The sequence below is a fragment of the Piliocolobus tephrosceles genome, chromosome 17, assembly GCF_002776525.5.
Source record: "Piliocolobus tephrosceles isolate RC106 chromosome 17, ASM277652v3, whole genome shotgun sequence".
NCBI classification, from domain to species: Eukaryota; Metazoa; Chordata; class Mammalia; order Primates; family Cercopithecidae; genus Piliocolobus; species Piliocolobus tephrosceles.
Genome location: NC_045450.1, coordinates 22,754,983 through 22,761,975, shown reverse-complemented (window position 1 = coordinate 22,761,975; position 6,993 = coordinate 22,754,983). Strand labels below are relative to the sequence as shown.

General features: G+C 39.6%; 1 non-coding gene across 1 annotated transcript; it reads left to right on the top strand.

Moving 5' to 3' along the window:
- Window positions 1–4,309: 4,309 nt before the first annotated feature.
- LOC111526913 lies at window positions 4,310–4,370 on the top strand. The gene has a single exon (XR_002726523.1). It is a non-coding gene; the product is annotated as a U7 small nuclear RNA (small nuclear RNA).
- The last annotated feature ends 2,623 nt before the right edge of the window (window positions 4,371–6,993 follow it).

Below are 6,993 nucleotides of genomic sequence, written 5' to 3'. Positions count from 1 at the left end.
TCTGGACATATTTGTTCTGGGTGGAGCTGGGTCCAGGGATGGATGTAACCAAGGTAGAGAACCTCCAAGCTAGGTGCTGAACATCTAGGAGAAGATGACAAAGATGTACTAGAAATCATCCTCACCACTCAAGAATCTCACTACATCATGGAAGCCACCATTAAAAATGTTAACTTGGCCATCTTCTCTCCTGTGTCTTGTCCTAGCTCTGAAAGCTCAAACTCTTATGGCCTATTTTGATGACATCCTCTGTCCTGCTGACTCTTCTACCAAACTCATCCCAATACTGCTGTTTGACCTGTTTGCCCTCCCTGTCCATCAGTCTTTCCCAAGTGACTTCCTTCCTAACTGAATTCCACAGCCAATCACTCCCATGACACCCTCACTAGTCTCCCAAATCTTTTGTCTCCTTGGCTTTCTGTCCCTCTAACCCACACTCCCCTTATTATCCTCCTTGTTATCCTTATTCAGTTGCCCAATCCTAAGGATCCCCCCCACCTTCTAAATATTGCTTGGATGTGTCCGTTTCTGTCCATTCCCACCACCACTTTTCTATTTCAGGACACCACCATGAACTTAGATGCCTACTGCAATCTCCCAAATGGCTTATCTCAATCTGGCCATGCCCCTCTCTAGTCTGTTTGCTGCAACTAGAGTGACCCACTTAATATGCAATTATTAAAATTTCACTTTTCGAAAGTGACATGCAACAATATTCACTCTTCTGGTTGTACAAGTCTATGAATTTTGACAAATGCATCTAGTCATGAAACCATTACCAAAATCAGGATACAGAGCCATTCATCACCCCCTCACCCCAACCAAATTCAATCACACCATCAGGTTTTCATCAGCTCCTATTCCCACTCATAATTCCTGGCAACCACTGATGTATTTTCTGTCCCTATTGGTTTGCCTTTTCCAGATTGTCCTATAAATGGAATCATATACAGTATGTAGACTCTCTGGCTTCTTGCACTTAGCATATTGAATTCGGTATTCATTCAAGTTATTTTGTGTATCAGTCGTTTGGTCCTTCTTGCTGCTGATTAGTATTCCATTGTGTGGATAATCCACAGCTTATTTAGCTATTTTTGCCAGTTGAAGGATATTTGGGTCATTTCTAGTTTTTGGTTACTATAAACAGATCTACTACAAATATTTGTGTACAAGTTTTTGTGTGAACACACATTTTCATTCCCCTTCGGTAAATATATAGCAGTGGGATTGCTGGGTCATGTGATAAGTGTATGTTTAACTTTATAAATAACTGCCAAATTGTTTTGCAAAATGGCGCTTCTATTTTGCATCTCTACCAGCAGCGTATGAGAGTTCCAGTTGCTCCACATCCTTGCCAAAACTCACTATCGTCTGCGTTTATAATTCTAGGTATTCCAATGGGTGTACAGTAGTATCCCATTTGCATAAATTACACATTTGGTCACGCTCCTTCCCTGCATACAACTGTCTGCAATTCCCTATTGCTTTTAGGGTTGAGCCCTAATTGTTTAGCATGACTTGGAAGAGCCACTTGCTGGGTGAATTACCGCTTGTCTCTCAAGCCCAGGTGTTGCCATCCTGTGCCCCTTTTGCATTCCATGCCGTGGTCACATTACAGTACTTTCAGCTCCCGAGTCCCCTCTGCTTCCCTCAATTTCACATTTCTCTGTATGCTGTTACCTCTGCCTAGAACATTCTCCTCTCTTCTTTCCTCTGGTCAATTCCTATTCATCCTCCCACACACCTTAGAGGTCAGTTACTCCAGATCTCCCTGGTCACCTCTTCCCACTCCCAGTCTCAGCCCTAACTTTCATGGAATACTCTTCTTTGCCCTCCTACGCAGTTTCTCCACCAATAACCTGATGCACACTCTTCTGACTGTTTCCGACTGTGGTAGATTTCAAAATCAGCCATGATACTTTGCAGCTGTTACTATCAAGAGATGGAGGTTTTTCTCTGCTCTCTTGAATGATTATGCCCATGTTATAGACAAAGAAACTGAGCCCTAGGTCATGTTGCTTGCTGATATTGATGTGTTCAAACTCGGGAGTTCTGGTTCTAGATCCTAAGCTCTTCCCACCAGGCTGCTGAAATTTGGCTTCCATGGATATGACCATCTGTACCCTTGCTTGCCCTGGCCTCCCTTCTGACTGGAAACGTCACCTCCCTTCATTAGGGGCACCCCTGCTCCCATTCCAATAATACTGTTTTAATGGGGATTGCCAGCCACAACATGCCCTGTTTCTTTGGCTACAGGGCATATGACCTGAGCTAAGAAAATCAGAGCTTTCCTGGGGACTTTCTGGATTAGAACTATGGGAGGAGATATGAGAGCTTGGCCACCATTTGTTGCCGTGCTTGCAGCTTCATGGAGAAAGCAGGTCTGAGAAAAAGAAAAGTATCACCCAGCAGGGAGTGGCATGTGTTGAGGAGAAGCGCGAGGGATGGAGGTGTCTTTTACTACGTAGGAGCACCTGGGTTCCTGGTTTTATTGTCCCTAAAAGCAGCTGCATCCTGGCTTCCCAAAGTTTAGTTACCTTGGTCAGTAAATTCCCCACTTTGCCTCTGATAGTTGAAACCAGGCCACCTGCAACACTTGAAAGGACTTTCATAATGCACAAGCCTTGGGGGAATTAATCGAGGGGTAATGATGAAAGTATTAGGTAAAGCCAGCCCCTTTGAACAGCTCAGGGGTTGAGCTGGAGAATGGGTCTGTTGATGACTCAGGTGAAGGTGTGGCCTGGGACCCTGGCTCTCCATATAAAGTGAAGGCTGTCAACCAAAAATTCAACTTCGATTGCAAAGGCGTTTAGGACTTAGGGGAGAAATGAAAATGAATGCTTCTGTAGCAGAGGGGAAAAAAAGTGTCTAACAGGTTGTGAATAATTCAGATTTAATTACTAGGAAAAATGCCTTCTTTTTCTTTTTTCTTTTTATTCTTTCCCCTGCCTGACGCTTAGGCAGCAGGTTTAGTAGATATTTTTGTTCCAGAAATTCTACTTGAGAAATAGTGAGCCAAGTCTTCAGTTTTCTTCTGGTTGGGTGTGAAGACCAGGGTGTTTTGGGTGTGGGCAGGAAGGAGAAGCAGGTATTCCTCAGCTCTTTCTGCTAAAGACTGCCAGGTATGGTACCCATCGTGAGAGGGTCCTTCTCTAATGCCTAGAGCCTCTGAGCTTGTGACCTATAAACTGGAAGGCACAGGTGTGAAATGCCCCCAACCATGCAGATGGGTGCCATTATAATTTTGTGGTATTATATCTCAGACGGACTCATCACCGCTTAGCAATCCTATTACACACCCACTGCCATCGATTTCAAACCTCATTACTCATTTCAAGCCCTTTAGTACTCAGTTTAGTACCCCACTCTCTCTCCTCTCCAGGAGATGAATTTTTTTTTTAAATAACAGCTTTATTGAGATATAATTCGTATACCATAAACCTACCCCCTTTAACGTGTACCATTAAATGATTAGATGATTTTTACTACATTGGCAAAGCTGCACAACCATCACCATGATCTAATTTTAGAACATTTTTATCACTCCCCAAAGAAGCTCCATACTAGTTAGCAATTACTCCTCATTCTCCCCTCTCCACAACTCCTGGCAAGCCTGAATCTACTTTTTCTACTTACTGTCTCAAAATAGGATTTGCCTATCCTGGACATTTCCTATAAATAGAATCATACAATATGTGGTCTTTGGGTGTGGCTTCTCTCAGCATGATATTTTCAAGGCTCATTCATGTTGTAGCAGAAACCGGTACTTTATTTCTTTTTATGGTAGAATAATATTCCATTGTATGGCTATGTCTTTGATTTTTCCATTCATCAACTGATAGACAATCGGGTTGTTTCCAATTCTGGGCTATTATGAATAATGCTGCTATGCACATTTTGTACAAGTTTTGGTGTGGGCATACTTTCCAGTCCTGTTGGGTGTATCTATAAGAGTGCAACTCCTAGGTCATGTGGTAACTCAAAATGATAACTGAGTTACCATTAAATTGCTAGATCATATGGTAACTTTTTGAGAAACACCATTTTATGCTCCTCCTGGCAATGTATAGGGGTTCCAATTTCTTCACATTTTTGCTAATACTTGTAATTGTCTGTCTTTCATATTTTTGCCATTCTCATGAGTGTGAAGTGGTATCTCATTGTCGTTTTGATTTGCATTTCCCTAATGACTAATGGTGTTGAATATCTTTTCATATGCTTATAAGCCATTTATATGTCTTTGGAGAAATTCTTTTCAAATCTCTTGCTCATTTTAAAATTAGGTTGTCATTTTATTATTGAGTTGCAGTAGTGTAACAGCTCTTTTAGAATTTGTCTAGCAGGTTTTCTGATTTTTACCCGGAACCCTTCCCCAGCAAAGAAAATGGAAAAAATAAAAAATAAAAAATTGCATTAGTTCTTTATACAGTCTAGATACAAGGCCCTTATCAGATATTTGATTTTCAAATACTGTCTCCCATTCTGTGAGTTGTCTTTTCACTCTCTTGATGGTGTCATTTGAAGCATAATTTTTTTTTTATAATGTCCCATTTATCTATGTATTTTTTTCTTTTCATTTGTGCTTTTGGCGTCATACCTAAGAAACCGCTGCTTAACTCAAGGTTATAAAGATTTACTCCTGAATTTCCTTTTAGCAGTTTTATAGTTTTAGCTCTTACATTTAGATATGATTCATTTTGAGGTTATTTTTGTTTATGATGTGAGGTAGGGGTCTGACTTTATTCTTTTGCATAGGGATATCCAGTTGTCCCAGCACCGTTTGTTGAAAGACTATTTTTTCCTAATTGAATTGTCTTGGCATTCTTGTTGAAAATCAATTCACTGTAATTATCTGACCTCTCAATACTATTCCATTGATCTATGTGTTTATCCTTATGCCAATACCACGCTATCTTCACACTGTTACTCTGTGTTTGAAACTCTAGGTTAGAAATGGGGAATGATGCATTATTCAGCTCTGTTCTTTTTCAATATTGTTTTGGCTATTCTGGATTTGTTGGATTTCTGTATGAATTTCAGAGCCAGCTTATCAATCCTGCAAAAAATGCTGTGGGGATTTTGATAGGGATTGTGCTGAATCTATAGACCAATATAAGGAATACTGCCATCTTAACAATATTAAGCTTCCTGATCTATGAATACAGGATGCCTTTCCATTTATTTAAGTCTTCTTTAAGTCTTTCAATAATGTTTTGCAGTAGTCAGCGAATAAGTCTTGCACTTCTCTTATTGATTTTATTCCTAAATACTTGATTATTTTTTATCTTATTGTAAGTGTAATTGTTTTCTTAATTTCATTTTTGGATTGATCATTGCTACTGTATAAAATATTTTTGTATATTGCTCTTACATTCTGCAAGCTTGCTGAATTTATTAGTTCTACTAGTTTTTTTGTGTGTGTATTCCTTAGAATTTTCTATATACCACTGGGTATGGTGACTCATGCCTGTAATCTCAGCAGTTTGGGAGGCCGAGGTGGGTGGACAATTTGAGGTCAGGAGTTCAAGACCAGCCTGACCAACATGGTGAAATCCCATCTCTACTAATTACAAAAAAAATTAGCCAGGTGTGGTGGTGCATCCCTGTAATCCCAGCTACTTGGGAGGGTGAGGCAGGAGAATCCCTTGAACCCAGGAGACGGAGGTTGCAGTGAGCTGAGATTGTGCACTCCAGCCTGGACAACAGAGTAAAACTCCATCTCAAAAAAAAAAAAAAAAAAAGAATTTTCTTTATATGAGATTATGTCATCTGCAAATAAAGATCATTTTACTTCTTCCTTTCCAATCTGAATGCCTTTTATTTATTTATTTTTTTTCTTGCCTAATTTTCCTAGCAGAGGAACTTTCGAATGTTTTAATATAGTGGTCATAAGATATAGCATGGGCTTTGGAATCAGTCAAAGCTGGTCATAAATTCTGGCTCCACCACTTCACTCACTTTGAACTTTGATATTCACCTATAAAAATGAAAAACACAACTTGCAGAATTTTTAAAAACATTTAAAAAATCAATGTATAATTTACACAGAATAAAATGTACGACCTTAAATGTTCAGTTTGATGAGTTTTGACTATTGTATACATCTGTGTAATAACCATTCCAAAATAAGATATGAAGCATCTCCATCATCCCATGCCCCTTTCTGTTCAATCTAATTCTTCTATCACCATAGATTCTATTAGCCTAGGCTAAGCCTAAACTGTGTAAGTGCTGTCATACAATATGTTCCCTTTTGTGACCAACTTCTTTTGTTAAACAATGTTTTTGAGGTTCATTCATCCTGTTTTAGGTGTCAGTGGTTTATTACTTTGTATTGCTGAGTAGAACAGGTTGAGCATCCCTAATCCAAAAATCCAAAATCTGAAATACTCTAAGATACAAAACTGTTTGAGTGTCAACACGATGATCAAAGGAATTACTCGTTGAAACATTTTGGATTGGGGGTTTTTGAATTAGGAATGCTGAGCCAGTAAGTATAATTTGAGTCTGAAAAAATTCAAAATCCAAAACGCTTCTGGCCTGAAGCATTTTGGATAAGGAATATTTAACTTGTATTCCATTGTGTGAATGTACTACTATTTGTTTATCCATCTTCCTCTTGATGGACACTTGGATTGTTTCCAGTTTGGGACTACTGTGAATACGGTTGCTATGAACATTTGTGCAGAGGTCTTTTTGCAGATGTATATTTTCATTTGATGTAGATAAAATACCTAGGCATGAAATTGCTGAGCCATATAGTAGATACGCACCTGGTGTGTGTATCAGTGCCCTGGCTTGAATATTTGTTCCACCAAAGCTCATGCTGACATTTGATCCTCAGTGTGGCAGCGCTGGGAGGTAGGGAGTCCAATGGGAGGTGTTTGGATCATGAGGGCGGATCCTTTATGAAGAGATTAATGCCCTCCCTTGGGAGCGAGTGAGTTCTCACTCTGTTGGCTCCCATGAGAGCTTGTTTTGTTTTTGTTTCTG